Below are 25,718 nucleotides of genomic sequence, written 5' to 3'. Positions count from 1 at the left end.
GAGAGTATTCCAATCAACATTGTCAAAAGCTTTCTCTAAGTCTACAAATGCTAGAAACGTAGGTTTGCCATTCGTTAATCTAAGATAAATCGTAGGGTCAGTATTGTCTCACGTGTTCCAACATTTCTACGGAATCCAAACTTATCTTCCCCGAGGTCGGATTCTACTAGTTTTTCCATTTTGTAATTAATTCGCGTTAGTATTTGGGAGCTGTGACTTATGAAACTGATAGGTAATTTTCACATCTGTCAACACCTGCTTTCTTTGGGATTGGAATTATTATATTCTTCTTGAGCTCTGAGGGTATTTCGCCTGCCTCATACAACTTGCTCACCAGATGGTAGAGTTTTGTCAGTACTGGCTCTCCCAAGGCCGTCAGTAGTTCCACTGGAATGTTGTCTACTCCGAGGGCCTTGTTTCGACTCAGGTCATTCAGTGCTCTGTCCAACTCTTCATGCAGTATCGTATCTCCCATTTCGTCTTCATCTACATCATCTTCCATTTCCATAATATTGTCCTTAAGTACATCGCCCTTGTACAGACCCTTTGTATACTTCTTCCACATTTCTGCTTTCCCTTCTTTGCTTGGAACTGGGTTTCCATCTGAGCTCTTGATGTCCATACCAGTGGTCCTCTTATCTCCAAAGGTCTCTTTAATTTTCCTGTAGGCAGTATCTATATTACCCCTAGTGAGATAAGCCTCTACATCCTTACATTTGTCCTCTAGCCATCCCTTCTTAGTTATTTTGCACTTCCTGTCGATCTCAGTTTTGAGACGTCTGTATTCCTTTTTGCCTGATTCATTTACTGCATTTTTATATTTTCTCCGTTTGTCAATTAAATTCAATATTTCTTCTGTTACCCAAGGATTTATACTAGCCCTCGTCTTTTTACCTACTTGATCCTCTGCTACCTTCACTACTTCATCCCTCAAAGCTACCCATTCTTCTTCTACTGTATTTCTTTCCCCCATTCCTGTCAATTGCTACCTTATGCTCTCCCTGAAACTCTGTACAACCTCTGGTTCTTTCAGTTTATCCATGTCCCATCTCCTTAAATTTCCACCTTTTTGCAGATTCTTCAGTTTTAATCTACAGGTCATAACCAATAGATTGTGGTCAGAGACCACATCTGCCCCTGGGGTAGAATTCCTCGCCAAAATGCTGCCGATATGGTTGCATAATCGGTCGGAGGATCGCAGACAGGTATCGTACGGCTGTTACGGCGCCTTCCCTGACCACCAGCGGCGGACGTCTGCTCCAAACAATGCCACCCCAGAAAAGCAGGGAACCTTCACCGTGCTGCACTCGCTGTACAGTGTGTCTAAGGCGTTCAGCCTGACCGAGTTGCCCCCAAACAGGTCTGTGGCGATTGTCTGGTTGAAGGCATATGCGACATTCATCGGTGAAGAGAACATGATGCCGATCTACATCTACATCTACATCCGTACTCCGCAAGCCACCTGACGGTGTGTGGCGGAGGGTACCCTGAGTACCTCTATCGGTTCTCCCTTCTATTCCAGTCTCGTATTGTACGTGGAAAGAAGGATTGTCGGTATGCTTCTGTGTGGGCTCTAATCTCTCTGATTTTATCCTCATGGTCTCTTCGCGAGATATACGTAGGAGGGAGCAATATACTGCTTGACTCTTCGGTGAAGGTATGTTCTCGAAACTTCAACAAAAGCCCGTACCGAGCTACTGAGCGTCTCTCCTGCAGAGTCTTCCACTGGAGTTTATCTATCATCTCCGTAACGCTTTCGCAATTACTAAATGATCCTGTAACGAAGCGCGCTGCTCTCCGTTGGATCTTCTCTATCTCTTCTATCAACCCTACCTGGTGCGGATCCCACACTGCTGAGCAGTATTCAAGCATTGGGCGAACAAGCGTACTGTAACCTACTTCCTTTGTTGTCGGATTGCATTTCCTTAGGATTCTTCCAATGAATCTCAGTCTGGCATCTGCTTTACCGACGATCAACTTTATATGATCATTCCATTTTAAATCACTCCTAATGCGTACTCCCAGATAATTTATGGAATTAACTGCTTCCAGTTGCTGACCTGCTATCCTGGACGGTCCACTCGGCACGTTGTTGGGCCTATCTGTACCGTGCTGCATGGTGTCATGGTTGCAAAGATGGACCACGTCATGGACGTCGGGAGCGAAGTTGGGCATTATGCAGCCTATTACGCACAGTTTGAGTCGTAAAACGACGTCCTGTGACTGCACGAAAAGCATTATTCAATATGGTGGCGTTGCTGTCAGGGTTTCTCCAAGACATAATCTATAGGTAGCAGTCATCCACTGCAGTAGAAGCCCTTGGGAGGCCTGAGCGAGGTATATCATGGACAGTTCTTGTCTCCCTGTATCTCATCCACGTCCGAACAGCATCGCTTTTCGGTTCACTTTCCCTGTCGAGAGGCCTTCCTCGCACAGAGTAACAATGCGTACGCAATCAAACCGCGGTATAGACAGTCTAGGCATGATTGAACTACAGACAAGACGAGCCGTGCACCTCCTTCTTGGTGGAATGACTGGAACTGATTGGCTGTGTGACCCGTGACCCCCTCCGCCTAATAGCCGCTGCTCATGCGTGGTTGTTTCTATCTTTGGGCGGCTTTAGTGACATCTCTGAACAGGCAAAGGAACTGTATCTGATATACAACATCCACAGTCAACGCCTTCTTCAGGAGTTATGACAACCTGGGTGATGCAAAGCAAACTTTATTGATGTATATATATATATATATATATATATATATATATATATATATATATATATATATATATATATATATAGGGTGGTCTATTGATAGTGACCGGGCCAAATATCTCACGAAATGAGCGTCAAATGAAAAAAATTCGAAGAACGAAACTCATCTACCTTGAAGGGAAGACCAGATGGCGCTATGGTTGTCCCGCTATATGGCGCTGCTGTAGGTAAAACGGATGTCAACTGCGTTTTTTTAATAGGAAACCCCATTTCTTTACATATTCGTGTACTAAGTAAAGAAATAAGAGTGTTTTAGGTGGACCACTATTTTGCGCTTTATGATAGATGGCGCTGTAATAGTCACAAAAGTTTAAGTACGTGGTATCACGTAACATTCCGCCAGTGCGGACCCATTTGCTTCGTGATACATTATCCGTGTTAAAATGGACCCTTTACCAATTGCGGAAAAGGTCGATATCGTGTTGATGTATGGCTATTATGCTCAAAATGCCCAACGGGCGTGTGCTATATATGATGCTCGGTATCCTGGACGTCATCCAAGTGTCCGGACCGTTCGCCCGATAGTTACGTTATTTAAGGAAGCAGGAAGCGTTCAGCCACATGTGAAACGTCATCCACGACCTGCAACAAATGATGATTCCCAAGTAGGTGTTTTAGCTGCTGTCGTGGCTAATCCGCACATCAATAGCAGAGAAATGGCGCGAGAATCGGGAAACTCAAAAATGTCGGTGTTGAGAATGCTACATCAACATCGATTGCAGCGTCAAATCCACGATGACTGCGACAAGTGGAACAACAGCGACCTTGACGGGTTAATGTATGGTGCGGCTTTAAGGAAGGAAGGATAATTGGCCCCCATTTTATCGATGGCAATCTAAATGGTGCAATGTATGTTGATTTCCTACTTAACGTTCTACCAATGTTACTACAAGATGTTTCACTGAATGACAGAATGGAGATGTACTTCCAACATGACGGATGTCCGGCACATAACTCGCGTGCGGTTGAAGCGGTATTGAATAGCATATCTCATGACAGGTGGATTGGCCCGCACGTTCACCGGATCTGACGTCCCCGGATTTCTTTCTGTGGGGAAAGTTGAAGGATATTTACTATCGTGATCCACCGACAAAGCCTGACAACATGCATCAGCCCATTGTTAGTGCATGTGCGAACATTACGGAAGGCGAATTACTCGCTGTTGAGAGGAATGTCGTTACACGTATTGGCAAATGCATTGAGGCTGACGGACATCAGTTTTAGCATTTATTGCATTAATGAGGTATTTACAGTTAATCACGCTGTAACAGCATGCGTTCTCAGAAATGAAAAATTCACAAAGGTACATTTATCACATTGGAACAACCGAAATAAAATGTTCAAACGTACCTACGTTCTGTATTTTAATTTAAAAAAATCTACCTGTTACCAACTGTTCCTCTAAAATTGTGAGCCATATGTTTGTGACTATTACAGCGCCATCTGTCACAAAGCGAAAAAAGTGGTCGGACTAAAACATTCATATGTCTTTACGTACTACACGCGTATGTAATAAAAAATGGGGATTCCCATTTAAAAAACGCTGTTGATATCAGTTTGACCTATGGCAGTACCATCTAGCGGCCAACCACAGCGCCATCTGGTTTTCCTCTTCAAGCTAGACAAGTTTCGTCCTTTGTAGTTTTTTCGTTTGACGCTTATTTCGTGCGATATTTGGCCTAGTCCCGATAAGTTAACCACCATATGTCTATGTGTGTGTGTGTGTGTGTGTGTGTGTGTGTGTGTGTGTGTGTGTGTGTGTGTGTGCTGTGACTGCGAGTAAGAAACAAAACAACAGTATGGCCCTGGCCCTAGTCTTTTACATTACTGAATAACGTCTTTGCAAAACAGTATCGTACATTAGGGGAAAAAACTGAAAGGAGTCGAAATGTTTTAAATACACTGGCCCTGTATTCGGAAGGGTGGAAGTTCCAGCCTTCATCCGGCCATCCTGATATAGGTTTCCTGGTTGTTTCACTATCTGGGATGGTTCCCACTACAAGACCATGACCGTCTACCTGTCCCATCATTGTCGAACTAGAGCTGTAAACGCGTATATACATATCCTTGTCAATTACTTTTTTGCCCTTAAGTTATAATACCACAACATGTTCAAAAGTATTCTGAAACTAATCTACAGCTGAAAAAAGTATAATGAAGTCCAAAGGCCCTTTTTAAAATGTGCAGTGTGCAGTGATGATGAATGAACATTTGTTTTAACAAGTGTAGAACAACAGAAAGTGATCAGTAACTACACATAACAATACAGAATTCTAATTATAAAAATTCTTTTATCTCAAATTACATTCTTCCAGCAAATGCTCGAAATAGCTGCCCTCAAATTCGCTACAAAGTTGACAATGATGGAATCGAGATTGGTAGTCTCGAAAATTCGTGGCATGTTGCTACTGCTTGTCAAGTCACAACCTCATTGGTTATTGGATCGTATCGTGCACTCACTTGGAGCTGATTATGAGGTCGAAGATCCAAACATACCGTTTCCGAAACATGTTTATTCTCGTAACCTGCTCTGGCTTTTGTCAAGTTCATCTACGCCTTTCTGTATATCTCGATCACCAACTTCCCCCGAAGTTTTTACCCCCTTTGGTACATTTCTTAGCACTTGTCCTATAATCCTGTATCTTTCCTCGAAGAGTGTTTTAGCATCTTTGTGTAGCACAGCCCACGTCCCATACAGCGGGCCCGGGTTCGATTCCCGGCTGGGTTGGAGATTTTCTCCGTCGTGGACTGGGTGTTGTGTTGTCCTCATCATCATTTCATACTCATCACCAGCACGCAAGTCGCCCAATGTGGCATCGACTAATATAATACTCGCACTCGGTCGTCGAACTTCCCAGGATGGGGCAACCCAGCCAATAATACCATCACCATCACTTCATTTCATTCCTGTAGCACAACGATTCAAAGGAGACAATTTTCTTCTATTTCGGTTTTCTCTTTGTCCATGGTTCATGTCCTCTATTGTATAAGTTTATTTCTCAAATTAATTCCTATATTTGGCAAGAGTAGACTAATGTTGGCTAGGAGGTCTCTCTTTGCCGGTGTTTGTGTATTTCTTACGTTCTCTTTGCCTCTTTCGTCGCATTTTACTTTGTTTTCGTTTATCTACTTACGAGGGATTTCTGAGAAAGTAATGTTTCCAAAATTTTATGTGGAAACTCTTGAAGCTTTTTTAAATAACAAAAATCCTGTTAACGTCCTACATCTTTATTCTTCATACGTATATATTTATTTCTCAACATCTCCAGATTCAGAAAAGCATCCGTTCGCAACAGGTAGCGGCACTGATTAGCGCTCAGCACGTCTTCGGTCCTGCGATCAAGGTCTGCCATTGCTTAAATTTTGAATAATTACCAGCATTGGCCCTGAAGGCTCCCGACATAAAAAGACAAAACGATCTGTCAATGGCTTTCTCAGAGAGACCTTAAGAGCAGACAGAGATTAAGGGCGATTTCTTGTCTTTGGGATGGCAAATTGCTACCAAAGGCGGAGAGATCAGCATTGATCAACGGCATGAAGAAGTATAAGTCACGGGAAGCCACTGCATTAAAGACACATAATGGGTACCACAGGACATGTGGCCTGTAATTGAAAAAGTGTCATGATGATCTGTCGATTAGCAACAGACTGCACAATAGTCCCCCTTCGGACCTCCGGGAGGAGACTGCCAAAGGGAATGTGACCATGAAAAAGGCATAGAATAACCAACGTAAGCATTACTGTCCATGGGTTGGGGTGCAGAATGTCAGAAGCTTGAATGTTGTAGGGAAGCTAGAAAATCTGAAAAGAGAAATACAAAGGCTCAGTCTAGATACACTAGGGGTGAGCGAGATGAAATGGAAATAAGGCATGAACTTTTGGTCAGGTGAGTGTAGAATATAAAGGTATAAAAAGGATAATACAGCAAGTAAAGGGAAACGAGAATGTAATAGTCATGGGGGACTGGGAGGAATGCAGTTATAAAGGAAACAGTAAAAGAAAAGGTTACAATAGAATACGGGCTTGGAACGAGGAATGAGAGAGAATGGCCAAATGAGTTCGATAATGAATTTCAGTTAGTAACAGCGAATACTCGGTTCAAGAATCACAGGAAGATGAGGTATACTTTGAAACGTCCGGGTGATGTGAGATAATTTCAATTAGATTGCATCACGGTCAGGTAGAGATCCCGAAATCAGGTACTGGTTTGTAAGGCGTACCCAGGAACAGATATAAACTCACACCACAATGCAGTCATGATGAAGAATAGGCTCAAGTTAAAGAGATTAATTAGGCACAATCATTACGCAAAGAAGGGGGATACAGAAGTACTAAGGAGTGACGAGATAAGCTTTAAGTTCTCTAACGCTATAGATACAGCAGTAAGAAATAGCTCAATAGGCAGCACAGTTGATGAGGAATAGGAATCTCTAAAAATGACCAATAACATAAGTTGGAAAGTAAAGCAAAGGTACAAAGAAGGTAATTAAGAAGAAGTCATGGGTAACAGAAGAAATATTTCCATTGATCGTTGAAAGAAGAAAGAACAAAAATGCTCAGGGAAATTCAGGAATACAGAAACATAATAGCTGAGGAATGAAATAAATAGGGAAGTGCAAGGAAGGAAGGACGAAATGAATGAAGGAGAAGTGTGGAGAAATCGTAAAAGAAATGATTGTCGGAAGGAATGACGCAGCTTATAGAAAGGTCAAAATAATCCTAGGTTACAGTGTTTGTCGACCTGCAAAAAGCGTTCGACAACGTAAAGTGGTACAAAGTGTTCCTAATTGTAAGAAAAATAGGGGTAAGCTTCAGGGAGAGATGGATAATGTCTAAGATGTACAAGAGCCAAGAGGAAATAATAAGAGTGGACGACCAAGAACAAAGTACTCGACTAAAAAGTCTGCAGATTGAACAGTAAGAGCGAAAGACTACATCCCCGTCTTACACTCTTTTTTATCCGAATATCATGGTGTCCCATCATGCTTTCTCCTTGTCAGTGTTTTCCACATACTCACTTCCTCTCCGAATCTGCACAAAACCTCCACATTCCATAATTTATCAGTCCTCTTAATTTTCACCACACCTGAAATGCTCCGATTCTCTTCTGTTCCGGTTTTCCCACCGTCCACGTTTAACTACCATACAGTGCTGTGACCCAAAAGAAATTCTCAGAAATTTCCTCCTCAAATGAAGGCTTTATTTCACACCAGTAGAATTCTCTTGGTCAGGAATGCCCTCTTTGCCAGTGCTAATATACTTTTAATGACCTCATTGCACAGTCCGTCATTGGTTATTTTGCTGCCTAGATAGTGGATTTCCTTAACTTTATCTAATCCGTGACCATCAATCCTGATAATATGTTTCTCACTGCTCCCATTTCGGCTACTTCTAATCTCTTTCGTCATTCTTCGAGTTACTCTCATTCCATATTCCGTACTCATTAGGCTCTTGATTCCATTCCGCCGAACAAGTAATTCTTCTTCACCTTCACTCATGATAGCAATGTCATCAGTGAATCATATCATGATGTCCTTTCTCCTTGAATTTCGGTCGCACTCTTGAACCTCTCTTTTATTTCAATCATTGCTTCTTCGGTGTACAGACTGAACAGTAATGGCGACAGACTACATCCCTGTCTTACACCCTTTTTAATGCGAGCACCATGGTGTCTTATCATGCTATCCCTTATCCTTGACCGAGCAAGGCGGCGCAGTGGTTAGCACAATGGACTAGGATTCGGTAGGACGACGGTTCAATCCCGCGTCCGACCATCCTGATTTAGGTTTCCATGATTTCTCTAGATCACTTCCGGTAAATGCCAGGATGGTTTGTTCGAAAGGGCACGGCCGATTTCCTTCCCCATCCTTCCATAATCTGAGTTTGTGCTCCTTCTCTAATGACCTACTAACACTAATCTCCTCCCCTCCTTCTCCTTGTCAATGTTTACCATATATTCCTTTCTTCTCTGGTACATCTAAAAAGCTATATGAAAATAAAAGAATGTTTTTGGAGTGGAATAGAAATTAAAGGTGAAAGGATATTAATGATACGATTCGCTATTAAGATTGCTATCCTGAGTGAGAGTGACGATGAATTACATGATCTGCTGAATGGAATAAACAATCTAATGAGTACAGAATATGGATTGAGAGTAAATCGAAGAAAAACGAAAGTAATGAGTAGTACCAGAAATGAGAACAGCGAGGAACTTAACATCAAGATTTATGGTCAGGAAGTAGATGGAGCTAGGAAATTCTGCTACCTAGGCAGTAAAAGAACCAGTGACTGGCAGAGTATGGAGGACATCAAAAGCAGACTAGCAATGGCAAAAAGGGCATTCCTGGCCAAGAGAAGCCTACTAGCACCAAACATAGGCCTTAAATTGGGGAAGAAATTCCTGAGAATGTACGTCTGGACTAGAGCATAGTTTGGTAGTGAAATATCGAGTGGGAGTTGGTGCTACAGACGAATGTTTAAAATTAGGTGGTCTGATAAGGTAAGGAATCATCAGATCCTGTACAGAAACGGAGAGGAAAGAAATATGTGGAAAACACCGACGAGGACAATGGACAGGATGATAGGACATGTGTTAAAACATCAGGGACTGACTTCTATGTTACTAGAGGGAGCTGTAGACAGCAACAACTGTACAGGAAGACAGAGATAGGAATATATCCAGTAAATAGTTAAGAATATAACTTGCAAGTGCTGCTTCGAGATGGAGGGTCTGGAATAGGAGTGGAATTCGTGGTGGGCCGTATCAACCAGACAGGAGAATGAAGACAAAAAGGAAAAACGCCACCTTGACGACTAACTTCTCATTTCTCCCAAAGAGAGACTATCTTGTTGATACCATCGCTTCATCAGTATCGAGATGAAGCCCTCGCAGTCTTGGAAACAGATGAAACTCGAATGCGACGAAGTCGGGACTGTATGCAGGATGACCAATGACAGTGAACCCAAGGTGTCGGTTTTTTACAGACGTCGCAGCGCTCGTAAGGGGTCTGGCATCATTACCATACCCAACTCTGTTTCTTTTATGGATTTCGATTCGAGGAACTTTTTCCGCTGTTAGAAACTAAGTTTTTCACCCACTGATAGAGTTAAGTCACGCACCTATATGTTAAACGATACAATATGGAGCCCTGCAGCGGCAGAGGCTTTCAGCCAGCGTCAACAGAGCGGAAAGTCCATAACGCATAGTGTCTCAACCGATACTGAAAGCTGAATAAAAAATTCGGAGGTATTACATATCAACAAGCTCTCATAGTCTTAAGTAGATCATTAACCTTGTTGCTGTTACACCACACTATTTCGTCTTTTTTTAGTTTACTCTCAGTCTGTATTCCAGGTTCAGAAGACTGTTTATACCATTTGACAGGTATTGTAATTCTTCCTCAAATTTTAGAGAACATTGTCATTGATGTCCCCACACCTGTATTTTAATCCTACGCCACTAACTTAATTTTACTTCGTTCATCTTGTATGGGAGAGAGACTGTTTTCCGACCATACGCCATTTGTAACCAGAACATTCCTCTCTAGGTCATAGATAAGGCTTCACAAACATTACTAAAGGTTTGTTTGGAACAAAATCATTCGGGTCTTGGCTTGTAAATTTTTTGGAATACTGTACAAACTAAATCAGTGTGGGTGGGGAAGAAATAACGCTGGATCGTCTTTGGTGAATGAAGATTATTACTCCAAAAACGCTGCTTTTAGCACGGAAAGTCCCTTAAAGGACTGGTAGAAGAAATGAGGTTAACCGGATTAACATCCGTTCCTACGTAATAATTTGCGTTTTCACACACATATAGAGGCAGTACGGTACAGTTCCTTTGGCTTCGGGAGCAGAACATTAGCACGCGAAAGGCAAAGCATCCGGGTTCGAGTTACGATCCGGAGTGAAATTCAGTTTATCAGGAAGTCTCAGTTCAGTACCGCCGAAGGGTGAAAATTCATACTGGATACACGAATACATTCACAATTATTCGCTCCATAAAATGATCACAAAGGAACAGAACAACATTCACAAGATTGTTCTCCAGTGCTTTTGAGAGCGTCAATCAGATGGTAATGTGGTGACATGAACTTCATCGGACAATTGAAACCGAGCGATAAGTTACTAATTCCTGGATGAGGGTACGCGGTATACTGGTCTCTAGACGAGGAGTGATCCAAGGAAACGGACAGACAGAAAGATATTCTGTGACCAATCTGCACTTGAACCTGGATTTCAACTTTTGTAGACAACACGCTTACTGATTCCGGTTTTCGAGTATACGAGTACGCCAGCTTAAGACAAAGATAGAGAATCGTCTCCTGTTCAGGCTGCTAAAGCCCTTTTAATGTGCTTGGAAGTTTCTTTACAGCGTACGTATTTGTGCAGAGTATGTTACGGAATACGTTTCGCACGAAACCAGGTTACACGAGAATTGTTATTGGAAAACTGGCTCTGGTGAGTTTTGCTGAGTGTCATTATCAAAGCGTTTATGCCAGATGTGTGTTACGTTAGATTAGATACCGAGTTAATAACACCACGCTATCAGACACTGAACGACCTTAAATAAACTTTGGTACTATACAGAATCCTGTTGTTTATTTCTTCATACACTCTTTTAGGTCGACATGCTTCCCTACACTTTGCGTGTAATACTGTTTATTGAACTCATAAGGTGGCTTCCATGTAATACACAGTACAGTGACACAGTTATTGCACTCCACTGAATTAACTTTTCCACAGCTCCGATCCAGCAGCAGCTATTCAGTGTGTAAAGTAACATACCACTTTTGTCTTTACCATCTGAAGTGCTGTCACCTCGGGGTGCGAGTCTGTGAATTTGACAGTATGGTCAGTTGCTACGGTCATGCCGTAATTTAGTGCTCTCTCAACGTCTTGAAGCTCACACATGTAAACTGATGCTTCTTTCGGTAGACAAAATAGTTCATTCTTTTTATTTTTAATGTCAACGTAGGCATAACCCACGGAGATCTTGTATTTAATCCTTTCGTTATGCCCACACGTGGCACCTAGGAATTGCTCGAGAAGGCTTTGTAAATTGATTGTCTTTGATTGTGCTGGTACTTTCATAGAGATGAAGATGCCTCGACAAGTATTGTTGTTATGTGTCCAATCACGGGCAGTGCAGCATTGCACTGTAAGGTTAGAGATTTTGTTTACAGTACATCCCAAAAGCGTGGTACTTTCAGAACAAATTTTCTGCCGAGGTATTGTCTACTCAATGATAAATGTACTTCAGTTGTTTCGACTAACAATGCCTTCTTTGGTGCGGATCCTGGAGCTCGCAGGCATAATCGCAGAGCTTTGTATAGATGTCTGTTGTGTATCTGCCTGGATGGGATTACATCACTGGACATCAAACACTAATAAATTATTCATATCCAGAGATAAAATTTCCAGCAGCTTACAGTCAACGTCCCACGGCAATACTTCACCGCTGCACGACGAATACGGCTAAGTAGCGCAGAAGTGATTGACGTCGCACTCAAGATTACAACGGCTGTGACAGTGAAAAGTTGGTAATATACTATGGCTGGCGACGAGCTGCGTGAAGTGATTTCCTGAAGACAACAAGGAAGGCGTCAATCTATTCGCCTCCCATATTATTTTGTGGTTATCCTGTCCTATCAAGCTCGGAAAAGTGTCTTTTCTCTGCTTGCATTTGCTCGTGGGACACATTTTACACACCAGGGAGGAATATCATGCAGCAAGCTTGAATTTGTGACCTTATTCCCACTATGAGTACAACTGACAGTGTGTACAACATGTGCCTATTATCACCTATCCTAACAAGGATGATCGCATATTTTAAATGAATGTCGATGTAATAATAAATGTAAATTCACGTGGAAGGTTTTCGCTAAGCTTTGCATTATCAGTCTGAGAAGGCAGTTCATCGTTATTTTCGGAGCCAGTTCCAGTGGCGACATTACGGCGCGACACTGTATCACCAGACGTGGCCGCTCGTCTGCAGGTCTCCAGGCATGGAGCCCCACGGTTGGCTGTTTTCGAATCCGAGCGTCAGTCTTCATACTTTAGGCCGAAAGAAGTGGGCGTTCCTCCCCTGTTCTTTGACTGAGGGAAACATCTAGTCTTACGGATACAAGATTCTCAGTAGTTGGTCAGCGCGCACCACCAAAGTTCGATCGCTCTCTGTACTTAGAGCCGAGGTGTTTTGATATTGGAGAGAACTTGTCGGGATGTGGACAAGACTAGTCGCAGCGAGCAGTTGCTTCCTCATGATCAAATAAGCAGGGAATTCTGTTGGGAATTTGTTTCTATTTCGAGTTAGGTTTCTCTGTAACGATGAAACACCATCATTACAAGCAGAGTGGAATTCTCATGACCGCTGAAAGCAGTATCGTCTTATGTTAATTTAGATGGAACCGAAACTGATGCTTAATCAGTCATGGAGCACTTCATGTAATGTGCACCCAATTGATTGTCTTGATTCTTTTTGCTGTGAGTCATGAGCTGACTTTTATGATTCATTTAGTAATTCAAAATGTGAACTTTCGTTTTTAACTTTTGTACGTGAGTAACTGCATATCCATGTTGCATTTCCTTAATCCTTCCAACACTTTGCTGACAAATGGATGGAACGTTAGTACTGTTCGCTAGAATAGATCCATAGAATTAGTATTTTATTTACTCTCCATACAAACGGACTCTCAGAAGTACTCTCCATCTGTGAAATAATGTTAAAAATGTAGTTATTTAGTTCGATAAACTTCCACGCAATGTCCATGTCAGCACATTTTACCTCGTCCTGTAATCGTTAAACTATTGTATACTACGAGAGGAATTACTTAATATGTTCAACATTGAATTTTTAAGTGACATAAGGCTAGGTCCAAGTACCTGGGTTCTTTCGTCGGTCCCTGCATATGCAATACCTAACCTGATCTGGGGTACAGTTTCTAAGTACTAAAATTGAATACAAGGTCCGTTTTAGACATTGAATGTATTATTTGAAATGATATCGGGGCAGCAGGGTACAGTAATTGGACATTACGGAACCATACTGGATTAAAACGTAATTCCACGACAAATAATAACCGATAAAAATTACTTTACATACTACAAGGGTGCAAGATAGTAGTAGTAGGAGGTGAATAAATATGTGGAAAGCAAAGTGGATTTCAAAGACAATCACAGAATTAACCGTCTGAGGCTAGCTGCATGGGTGGTTACATGATTCAGTCTGCGATGTTACACCAAGTCTCTGACACCAAATTTGTCCCAATAGGTCTCGGGTGAGCAGCACGAAAATTTGCAAATGTGGAATGACAGTTATCGACTGTACACTGCCCATGTTCCTACCGGGCCTAAACTTCAGCAGGGTCTGAAAACCCCTCGCCGCTAATACAAGTACCACCTTTGCCGACTGAAAATGCATGACGAACGTTTCCACCGCCAGTGGAACCACAGCCAACAATTGCGAGACTGCCAGCTACAGCTCGTCTTTGCTGTTTTTCTGCCTCTTCCACTCTTCAGCACGAGGTGTTCTATGTCCGGTGCAGGCGCGAAAGGTCCTCAACGAAAGTCAAGACTCCAGACGACTTCACTCCAAAAGAGCCCAACGCGTTATCACTCAAACTCTCATTGTTATAAACCCGAGCACCTCCTCCGACAATTAGAGGGCTCGCACCACAGCTTCCACCGAGTGAAAGTTTAATAACAAAGTTACTCCTATCATCTACGCTAATTTTTTAGAATCACTGAATCCGTGATCCACCCACGTCCGAGAAATGCGTCTCCAAACTTTCCCCATTCTCGGAACCAAAGCGTCCCCTCCCGCCTCGACAGAGCAGATACCGAGGTAGCGCTCAAGGTAGGTTGTCATGTAACATAGGCACATGTATTCTCAATAAAACGTTTTTCTATTACTTGATGGAGAAATGCATCCCTGGTAGAGGCAGGCTACCATTCAGTTTTGGCACAAGTTTGAAATATAGAAAGGTCTTGATTGGGCAAGACTTACTCTACATTTTTATCGTAACATGTGCATGCTTCGTCCCCATGCGTTACACATTATGGACAGAGTAAGTTTAACTTCTCGTATAGAATATAATTGTATTACATCTATATTACATTGCAGTTAACCTCACGAAAGATGCATGTTGGCCTTTCGCTAGCTTTTCAACGAGTTTATTTTGTTATACATGGCTATACAATTCCACACTATTATATACGTTTGCAATGCATTCCTCATAAGTCCAAACGTAATCCATTAATTCCGAAATAATATGACCACTATTTCAGCATTACTACTGCCTAGGCATTAATTAATTTTTTGTCAACCAATGATAATAAATTTACATCTTCTACCACAATAGGCGAATAAGTTTCTGGATATCCTCACGCACCTACTTGAAGCTAAGTTATTAGACATTTATGATATTATACCTTTACGTTCATTAACATAACACGAAAAAAAATTGTAATGTTTTATTTCAAATTGTTTCCACTCACCTAGGTTTACGTAAATGGTTATATTATATGCCATCCATTATTTGTTCTGGTATTGTAATGATTACAGTTGATCATACTCATGTAACATTTCTTTTCATGATGGTTGTAAACCGATAACAACTGGACAGTTATACGGTCTAAGTTAAGAAAAAATGTCCTTTTATTATATAATAGTTCTTTTTATTTCAGGTTGTTCTTACTAATCTGGGTTCACCTAAATGATTCTGTTATGTTATCTGTTACATGTTCGTCTACTGTAGTATGACTACATTTGATGCTGCCTATGTGCCATTTTATTTAGTGATGGTTGTAAACTTATTCCTTAACAGCTTATACGAGGGCTGCCCAGAAAGTAAGTTACGATCGGTCGTGAAATGGAAACGACTATGAGAATTCGATGAAGCTTTGCAAAGATGTGTTGGGTAGCGTCTCTAGTATGACTCTAGGTAGCATTATGTCGCTCTTTCCATTCCTGAGTTCTTAGTGAGCGCATAAAGATGTTATACAAAATAGTGTCTCCCGCCAAGTACGAGGGCCTGGTGCGTATTTTCCCCTGAAGCTATGCAACCAACATTACATAACTGTCGTGCGGTTTCTTCTTCAAGACAGTTCTCAGCCTCATTCTGCCGGGGCAATGAAGATGTTCCTGCGTCGTTTCAATTGGAAATTTTTGGTTACCCGCAATACAGCCCGTAATTGTCCCCCACTGAGTTTCATCTCTGTTCAAACGAACCGCTGGCTATTAAGACAACATTTTGGCACAGACAACGAGATTTACGCCAGCATAGAGAATTGGCGGAAAGGACTGGCGGCTGCCTTCTATGATGAGGGTATTGTAAAGTTGGTGCAACGCTACGACGAATGTCTGAGTCAGAACGGCGACTACATAGAGAAGTAGCTGAAAGGTGTAGCTAACTGTTACAAATGAAACATTTCTGATTTTCACTGTGATTTTCATTTCGCGAGCAATCGTAACTTACTTTCTGGACAGCCCTCGTATCTTAATTATGTCCTATATCAGTTTTATGTTTATATTGTAACACGCCAGTAATTGGTTACAGTTGAATTCCGCTCCGACTATTGACTAAAGACTCACTCTGTAACGTTGTTTACGATGTTAACTAACGACGCACCACATTTCATGGTGTTCGTATATGAATTGTTCTTCCATAAAATATCGCAAATGTACTTCTGTCAAGTTGTTCACGAGGTTCTGACATGTACTTAATCGCAGTGCATAGAAGTCTGTAAAGTTACTGTTTGACTTGCTTTCTATGGTCGATGCTAGCACCACCTACTGGCCTTCGTTTACCTCTTTGACAGCTTAATCGTTACACTCAGTTTGACACTGGTTCTATTTGAACAGACAACGGCACTTTCGGATATACCTGCATGGGAGGAGATTTTTGCTGTATTCAATCTATATGCTCACTTTCGTGAGCTTTGTACTAAAGTTAGATTTTAATGTAAATAGATACTAATAGAAATTTCTGTACACTGGTAATCTTGGATGCGTACTTACGTACGTATTCGATATCGTTAATTCTCTTATACACTTCTGTCTGATTAAATTTTGAATCACGTAACACTCAATAACGAACTATGCGACGAAGACCTTTCTATATTTCAAAGCTGTGCCAAATCTTTCTTTGTGCCATTCCTACAGGAGTATATCTCTCGACAACTAACTGTCTTAGCGTATCTACGGCCGCAATCTGACCTCTAAAAACCTTTAAATGGTCCACCAAAGTGCAATCATTGTCCTACTGAGAGCTTATGGTGAGAGCCCCACTTCCACAGACGCAACTCTCGTGCATGACCAGGGAGTCCAGCCGATAGCATCCACTCTGGTACTAAGTAAACGCGCCGGCGGCTAGGTGTTTGTCGGCCTCAGGCCACAGACTCTCAGGGCAGTTGTAATCTCCCATCCACGACGGCTCACAGGTAAACACAGGACAACGTTCCCCTTCCACTCATTTCCACAGCTCACATGGAGGTCCGGACCTAGCATGCAGGTGACATTAGTAAAAACAAGCACCATAAGCACTTGGTCTGAACGCAATTAGAAAGACGAAATAAAGAGGAACAACGGATGAATGCGCAACCACTTTTCGATCTCCACGAATCAATGTAATCATAAGCATGAGTTCACTAGTTCCCAAGCAGACATATGGGCTTTAAGAGATAATACAACAAGAAGAAACCTAGTCTCAGGCAGACCACTCTCAACAGGTGGTATAGGCCACGGTGCATTCGTTCAAGTGAAAATATACTTTACATGCTAGGAGTCTAACGGAAGAGAGGCCTAGTCGAAATGTATTTTCGCAGCGGTCTTCTCACATTGCGTCACCGAAGTAACTCTGATTACTGTGCAACTGCCCATAATTCCAGTCTGTTAGCCGGTCGTTGTGACCGAGCGGTTCTAGGCACTTCAGTCCGGAACCGCGCTGCTGCTACGGTCGCAGGTTCGAATCCTGCCCCGGGCATGTCCTTAGGTCACATAGCTTTAATTAGTTCTATGTCTAGAGGACTGATGACCTCATCTGTTAAGTTCCATAGTGCTTCCATTTGAACCATTTTTGAACCGGTCTGTTAACAGGACCGCGTTCAGAGTGGCCTCATCGCAGTTACTGTAGATTATTCTTCTACTGTGTCAAACAGTTCTCAGTTTGGACATTGCTCTGTGTTGCAACGGACGATTAAATTTTTATTCAGAAACTGGTGGTGCGTAAAGTAATGCTGCAATCACCAATACGGTTGATTTGTACAGCACAACAGTATATTCCCATTACCTAATAGTAAACTTAATTGACTAACTAACGATTAACGAATTATCTGATCCACGTCGTTAGCGTTTGTAAGGCACTTCAAGAACTAGCTGACGCGAAAAAATAGTTACTTCCTTCATCTACATGAAGCATTAATTGAGATGAATTACACCTTAAGCACAAAACATTTTATTATAGTAAAGTGCTCAAGTAACAAAACTATAACCACTTGCTGTCGCATTAGCTAATTGGTAGACAAGATGATGGCGTACTGCGACACATGACTCTCTTTATATAAATGTTATCTTTATTTTTCGCCATCTTTCCTCCAAAGTCGCATATATATGAGTTCCGTAGGTTAAATGCCAGTTTTTAAAAGTGTAACGAGGGACTTCCTGAGACCAAACGTGTTCAACTTTATTCTAAAACACCTTCAGTGGTCAGGTTTTTGTTGCTTACGTTATTCTTCCTCGCCTTCCACACTGTGCTAGATTTTAACACACAGCATTTCCACTAACAGTAAATGCATTCATGTTTTTGTGTTGTGAAAAAACCACTATCATTTCTTCTGTGAGATAACGCTGGAAGTTTACTTTTCTCTTAAACCACGGCAGGACTTTTATACGTCTGCATAGTGCAGTTCGGCATTTTGTTGAACACACTTGACATATACACTTAGAGTGTACAGATAAAAAATATTTCAAATTCCGCATACACTTCTGAAAACATTCTTAATCATGTCTAATGGTTCAGTCAACGTCAATGTTTTAATTAAAACAAAGTACTTCAAATGGTTCAAAAGCCTCTGAGCACTATGGGACTTAACTGCTGAGGTCATCAGTCCCCTAGAACGTAGAACTACGTAAACATAACTAACCTAAGGACACCACACACATCCTTGCCCGAGTCAGGATTCGAACCTGTGACCGCAGCGATCGCGCGGTTCCAGACTGTTGCGCCTAGAACCGCTCGGCCACTCCGGCCGGCAAAACAAGGTACTATATGAAGCACTGTTACTGCAGTATTTCATGAAGGTATCCGACTAGTAAGACAGTTACTAAGTCATTTAATCAGGATGACAGTATATTTGCAGTCTCTTCTGCTGTACCTCCAACGGTTACTACGGAGATCAGTGGATCTGAGAGCGTAGTCGTGAAGAGGTCACTCGCACGCACGCCTCCTTCGTGCTATTGACTTTCTCAATGCTTTCATATTGCGTCTTCCTGTTTCGGCTGCGCAAACCAAATGAGAGGCGCGCAAAATCCCAGGGAACCAGTTTATTTCGAACTGTTGTCTCAAACGGGAGTGGGTTCGGCGTGTAATAACTTCACTGTCTGCCAACTCATCAGGAAATGTATGATGTATCAACAAAAGCTAGCAAAAGACCCTGTGTGGAACATTGTGCGTTCCCTTAATGTGAATATACCGTAATGTGTAGCACAGCGGCGTATTTGGTTACTGCAAAAGATGGAAATCCCCGTTGTAAATACGTTTTTCAGTTTGATTGAAAACATGAAACCCTTTTTCCCACTTTCTCTCTTTTTCATTTTAAGATGTACTGTCATATGAGAACAGACGTCGCCGCGCGGGACAGCCGTGCGCTCTCAGACGCCTTAACACGGACCGCGCGGCTCCCCCTGTCGGAGGTTCGAGTCCTCTCTCGGGCATGGGTATGTGTGTTGTCCTTAGCGTAAGTTAGTTTACATAATATTAAATAGTGGGTAAGCTTAGGAACCGATAACCTTAGCAGTTTGGTCCCATTAGATCTTACCAAAAATTTCCATTTCCAGAACAGACGCCATTCAACACCAAGGGCACAGTAGGGACATACTTTTCCGAAATCAGTTTTAAATTCACCTCCCTCTTTTCTAAAGCTTACAGTTTCATCGTACAGGAGCCAATTTCTTCAAGATTTCTATAGCACTCATGGAACCACAACACCACAAAAGTCGTAGGATACCTCCTAATATCCTGTCGGTCCCCCTTTTTGCCAGTTTACTCGTAGTACAGCAGATCGGCGTGGCATGGACTCAAGAAGTCGTGGGAAGTCCCATCCAGACAGATTGAGGAGATTTAGGTATGCAGCCTATATAGCCGTCCGGAGTTGATAAGAGGTAGCCAGTGAAGGATTCTGTGCGCGAACTCACCTCTTGATTAAGTCCAATAAGTTATAGGGTGAACTGGGTAGCCAAATCATTCTCTCGAATTGATCAGAACGTTTCTCAAAGCACTCGAAAGCACTTGTGGCCTGGTAACATGGCACATTTTCACCCATAAAAATTTCATCGTTGAATTGGTATAAATGTTCCCCAAGCTGCCAAACATAGCCATTTCCAGTAAATTATCGGTTCAGTTGGGCCAGAGTACCTAGTCGATTTCATTTACACCATTATGGAACCACCAAGAGCTTGTAAAGTGCTTTGTTAACAACCTAGGTCTATGACACTGCTGAGCTTGCAGCACACTCTAACCCTATCATCAGCTCTTATCAACTGAAATCGGAACTCATCTGACCAGGTCACTATTTTCTAGCCATGTAGGGTCCAGGAGATATGGTCACGAGCCCAGGAGAGGCGCTGCAAGCGATGTCGTGTTGTTAGAAAAGGCACTCGCCTTGGTCGTCCACTCCCATATCCCATTAACGCCAAATTGACAGCACTGTCGGCTACTTCTGGCTGTCCGCCACTGCGTTCTCCAGGATGAGAATTAAATGTTGAAAGTTAATATTCCCTGCACACTCTTGACGGAATATTGAACTCTCTAAAATTTCCGAAATGGAATAGCCTATACGTCCAGTTAAAGCTACGATTCCGCGTTCAAGGTCTGTTAATTCTCTTCGTGCGGCCATAATCAGGTTGGAAACTTTTTGACTTGAATTGCCTGAGTGAAAATGACAGCTCTGCCAATGCCCTGCCCTTTTATATCTTGTGTACGAGGTTCCATCACCGTCTGTATGAGCATATGGCTATCCCATTAACGTTGGAGGTTCTAACTTAATTCCACATTATGTATACACTGCGTTGTGACTACTGGAACTTCACACTTGCGAACGCTTTTCTCAGTTGTCACCATTGAATTATTTGCATGGAGCTTCAGATTACGAACGCTTTTCGAACACTCCTAGGGGCTTGACGTTAATTACAGAATTCGAATAAGAGCTGCAGTTTAAAAGACGTGTAACAAGGAAATGAGATATTATAGTTGCTCTTTGATTTCGAGCAGTTTCGACTGTGAATTGACCCTGAGTGGACGCAAATTATTAAAAGTATTCACCGAAAAAAATTAAGAAACTGATTCCGGAATATTACATAGTTATTCTCTTATCTTGCAATGAACTTACTTCATCTATTGCTCGTTTTATAAAGCAAATAAGTGTTTGATTCCACGAAACTAGAAGGCCAGGAAAGAAATGGTGCAAATGGTTCTGAGCACTATGGGACTTAACTTCTCAGGTCATTAGTCCCCTAGAACTTAGAACTACTTAAACCTAACTAACCTAAGGACATCACACACATCCATGCGCGAGGCAGGATTCGAACCTGCGACCGTAGCGGTCGCGAGGTTCCAGACTGAACCGCTCGGCCACACCGGCCGGCCGAGGAATGAAAAATGCGTAAATTGTTACCCCCAAAAAATTTAGGGATAATATTTCTTCCAGACTCAATATTTCTTACAGATCTCCTCTACACAAACTATTATCTAAAACCCGTCAAAGCAGAAGAAATAATTTCAATATTTCTCTACAACACACAGTTACAACTTTTTTTTAAACACCAGTCCTCTGGTTAGATGCGGCCAACCACGTATTCTTTACCGAGTTCGGTGCTAACCTTTTCACCTCAAAGTAGCATTTGCATTCTGTATCCTCAATTGCTTGCTTGATGTATTCCAATCTCTGTCTTGCTCAACAGATTTTACCCTCTGCAGCTCCCTCTAGTACCATGAAAGCTATTCCTTGATGTCTTGAGAGAGATCTTACCATACTGTACTTTCTTCTAGTCAGTGTTTCCCATACATTCCTATCCTCGTCGATTCCGCGGAAAACCTCCGCGTTCTTTACCTTATCAATCCCCTTAATTTTCAACACACCTAAAGTGCTTCAAGTTTCATCTTTTCCGGTTTGCCCAAAGTCCACGTTTCACTGCCATACAATGCTGTGCTCCAAATGTACATTCTCAGAAATTACTTTCTCAAAATAAAACATACCTTTAGTAATAGCAGATATCTCATGTTAGGAATGCTCTTGCTAGCCTGGTTTTCATGTCCTTCTTGCTCCATCCATTTTGGACTACTTTGCTTCCTAGGTAGCACAATTCCTCAACTTCCTCTATTACCTGATCGCCACCTCTGATATTGTTTCTCACTGTTATGATTTCTACTAATTACTTTCGTCTTCCATCGGTTTACTCCGAATCCATTAGACATTTGATTCCATTCAGCATAATCTGTAATTTTCCACTTTCACTGAGGACAGTTATGTCATCAACTAATCATATCACGGATATCCTTTCACTCTGAAGTTTAATCTCACTCCTGAAGCATGCTTTTTTTTCCACATTGCCTCTTCGATGTATAGATTGAACAGCGATGCGAAAGGCTACACTCTGTCCTGGACCCTTCTTAATTCGAGCACACTGTTCTTGGTCTTCCAGTTTTATAGTTCACACGTCGCTCTTGAAATACTGTATATTATCGGCCTTTGTCTATAGCTTATCCTGTCTTTCCCAGAATTTCGAACATCTTGCAACATTTTATACCGTCGAATGCTTTTACTCCTTCGACAACTCCTATGATCGTATCTTAACTTTTCTTGAGTCTTACTTTCATGATTAACCACAACGTGAGATTTGCCTCCCTGGTGCCATTTACTATCCTTAAATCAAACTAATCATCTAACTGATCCTCGATTTTCTTTTTCATTCTCAGTATATCATTCTTGTCATCGACTTGGATGCGTGAGCTGTTAGGCCGATTTTGCGATAATCCTTGCACTTGGCGACTCATGCTGTCTTCGAAATTCTGTGGATGATGTTTTCCCGAATGTGTGATATATGTAGCGAGTCTCAAACATTCTACACAACGACGTGAATACTCCTTTTGTAGTAGCCATTTTCTCTATGGTTTTCGAAACTCTGATGGAATGCAGGAGGATCTGCAGCGAATTGACGCATGGTGCACGGAATGGCAACTAAATCTCAATGTAGACAAGTGTAATGTGCTGCGAATACATAGAAAGATATGTCCCTTATCATTTAGCTACAAAATAGCAGGTCAGCAACTGGAAGCAGTTAATTCCATAAATTATCTGGGAGTACTCATTAGGAGTGATTTAAAATGGAATGATCATATAAAGTTGATCGTCGGTAAAGCAGATGCCAGACTGAGATTCATTGGAAGAATCCTAAGGAAATGCAATCCGACAACAAAGGAAGTAGGTTACAGTACGCTTGTTCGCCCAATGCTTGAATACTGCTCAGCAGTGTGGGATCCGCACCAGGTAGGGTTGATAGAAGAGATAGAGAAGATCCAACGGAGAGCAGCGCGCTTCGTTACAGGATCATTTAGTAATTGCGAAAGCGTTACGGAGATGATAGATAAACTCCAGAGGAAGACTCTGCAGGAGAGACGCTCAGTAGCTCGGTATGGGCTTTTGTTAAAGTTTCGAGAACATACCTTCACCGAAGAGTCAAGCAGTATATTGCTCCCTCCTACGCATATCTCGCGAAGAGACCATGAGGATAAAATCAGAGAGATTAGAGCCCACACAGAAGCATACCGACAATCCTTCTTTCCACGTACAATACGAGACTGGAATAGAAGGGAGAACCGATAGAGGTACTCAGGGTACCCTCCGCCATACACCGTCAGGTGGCTTGCGGAGTATGGATGTAGATGTAGATGTAGATGTAGATCCCTTCTGCCTTATTTGACCTTAAGTCATCCAAAGCTCATTCTAATTCTGATTCTAATACCCGATCCATTATTTCTTCCAAACCGACGTCTATTTCTTCGTTTATCACGTCAGCAGACAAGTATTCCCGCTCGTAGAGGCCATCAACGTACGCTTACCATGTATCTGCTCTCTCCTCTACATTTAACATTGGTATACCGATTGTAAGCGCTCTTGCCTTTACTTTGACCACAGGTTGTTTTGACTTTTCTGTATGCTGTGTCCATACTCCCGACAATCACTTCTTTTTCGATTTCTTCAAGTTTAGCCATTTTCCTTTGCTTCCCTGCACTTCATGTTTATGTTGTTCCTAAGTGACTTGTATTTCTGTGTTTCTGGATTCCCTTCAACAATTTTGTACTTCGTTCTTTCGTCGATCAACTTAAGTGTTTCTTCTGTTATCCACAGTTTCTTCGTGTTTACTTTACTTCTGTACACAGGTTTCTTTCCAGTTTCCGTGATTGCCCTTTCATCTGTACTGCATGTTGTGGCATTCATTATCGCTGTATTTATAACCACAGAGAACATATTCTCTTCATTCCTTAGTACTTCTGAATCCCACTTCCTTGCGTGTTGATTATTCCTGACTAGTCTCTTAAACTTCAGGCTACTACTCATCAGTAGGGAATAAGGATGATTTGGTGCAGTTTTAATTTATTAAAGATCGTGGCTGTCCCATGTGGGGTCCCACATCCCCTTTCCACAGGAGGGATGGGGGAGGGGAGATGTGGGCACATTACTCAAATTGGTGTAGTGTGCATTGTTGCCAAATTTATACAAGATAGCTTTCTCCTATGTCTCCACCCCCCCCCCCCTCCTGCCTTTGGTTGTAGATGAGGGAAGCCACTTCTTTGACGATACCACCACCATTCCTGGCCCCTCCCCCACTTCCCTCCACCTTCCCTCCCATCCCCCATGCCTCACTTCCCTTTCCCATGTCCCCTCCCCTTCAATGATTGTGATTTCGTCGGAAAAAGACTTGTTGTATTCTGAGCTGCTGGAGAGGACGGATGTAAGGTATTGTCTGTATATGTGCATTATCTTGCTGGAAGAATTTTCTGATGGTTGGTGGGAAATCGGTAATCACAATCACCCTTCTGCCTTTCCACCTGATATTGAAATAAACACACTGGCTTAAAATTGGTGGGAAGACAGATAAAAGCCCTCGTGATGAAACTAATCTCATGGCATAAGGTTGGTGGTATATTTGAGCAATATATTGTTTATTTATTTAAACATTAAATTAAATTAATTAATTGCTGGGAAAAAGCGTTCAACGGATGGGAAGTGGGTGTTGAACAGAGAGGAGTTTAAAAGTGTATTAACTGAAAGCATACAGCTGAAGACCGCATCCATAACTTCCTAAATGAGGAAAGGAAGAAGTTGATAAATGGATGAATACAGGGGGAATACATGTCAACAAAGAATGGTAATGCTGGTGAATAGCCTGAGGATGCATTTTTCAAATCATAGAGACTACTGCCTGTTCTGAAGTTGTTCATGTTTTTTGAAATGGCCAGTCAGTCCATAATGCAGTAGACAAGTGCCTCCTATTACACTACCCCAAACTGAATGAATAAGAGGTGCTCACCAGGGTGTGAGGGGCTCCACTGAGGACGGTTGAAATGGGTTTTCTCCCCCTTTTTGATGGCTTGTGTCTGTATGTTCACCTTGCTGTGTGCCCTAGTACACAATACCACTAGAAATTGATGGGTAATTGGCATACAGA

The sequence above is a fragment of the Schistocerca gregaria genome, chromosome 5 (genome assembly GCF_023897955.1).
Source record: "Schistocerca gregaria isolate iqSchGreg1 chromosome 5, iqSchGreg1.2, whole genome shotgun sequence".
Classification (NCBI taxonomy): Eukaryota; Metazoa; Arthropoda; class Insecta; order Orthoptera; family Acrididae; genus Schistocerca; species Schistocerca gregaria.
This window is presented reverse-complemented; position numbering follows the sequence as displayed.